Source organism: Corvus brachyrhynchos, unplaced genomic scaffold (assembly GCF_000691975.1).
Source record: "Corvus brachyrhynchos isolate BGI_N302 unplaced genomic scaffold, ASM69197v1 scaffold93, whole genome shotgun sequence".
In the NCBI taxonomy this organism is placed as follows: domain Eukaryota; kingdom Metazoa; phylum Chordata; class Aves; order Passeriformes; family Corvidae; genus Corvus; species Corvus brachyrhynchos.
In genome coordinates this window covers 698594-699783 of record NW_008237273.1, presented here as the reverse complement: position 1 = coordinate 699783, position 1190 = coordinate 698594, and positions in this window count along the sequence as shown.

The window sequence follows — 1190 nt, the reverse complement described above, 5'->3', positions numbered from 1 at the left end:
GAGTTTGATCTAATGTACCTTGCCCTAAACCTACACTGAAGTAATGCACTAATTTATGAAATAAATTTTGCACATCAGTCTACATTCTATTGTAAAGAAGCAAAGGAACCACATCCTGGTTTCTGCTCAGGTAGAGTTAATTTATTCTTGGCAGCTGGTTGGAGTCAGCATGAGAATAATGTTGATAACACACTGATATTTTGTCTGCTGCTAAGTAGTGTTTATACTAAGTTAAAGACTATTTTAATGTCTCATGCTCTGCCAGTGAGGAAGATCAGAAAAAAAATTTGAAGGAGCAGGACAGGTGACCCAAAGTAGCCAAATGGATATTGGATGCTGTAGAATGTCATGCCTGGTATATAAATTGGAGAAGTTACTTGGAAAGGTGGCTGACTGGGGTGTAGACATGGGGTCTGGCTGGTCAGAAGGTGAGCAATAGTATTGTGCATCTCTGTTCTTCCTTGTTTGTTTTTCTTTCCCTCTTATTATTATTTTCATTATCATCATGATCATTTTTATTATCTACTATAATTATTGTATGTTATTCATGTTTCAATTATTGAACCCTCCTTCTACCAACATACTAGTTTTAGTTTTGATTCTCCTTCACATTCTACTGAGGTGTGAGGGGGTGAGCGAAAAGCTTTGTGGTGCTTAGCTGCCACCCGGGCTTAAATCACAACAGACAGTTTTACACCCTGCTGCCCATGACAGAGCTGCTTGATTTTGAAGACTCCCTAGCTCTTTTCACACTGCTGCTTTCCATGCAGGACTACATCATAAGCCAACACCTTTTCTTCAGACCTACCTTTATGCCATATGGAAAATATTAAAAACCACAGCTATTCCTTGAAGGAGACATCAACAAGCTTACAGACACCAGAAGACAAAGAAAGAAAAACCTCAGCAGGTGAGGAAGATGTGCAATCAACTTACATAATCTGAAATTCCTTCTAAAACTAAGCTTTTAAAAAATTAGATAGTTGAAAATGGATGTAGATGGCACAGAAATACATACAAAAATCCTGACTTCACAAATTGTAAGATCAATATTCACGAACAATGTGATTTTGTCCCACACAGTAACAAGACTCTCCCTAAATCTAAAGAAGCCTTTGCTGAAATGATAAGGGCAGGAAAGAAGTAAAGAAGATGTCACTGGATTGAATGGACAAAGCAAGCATATTCAT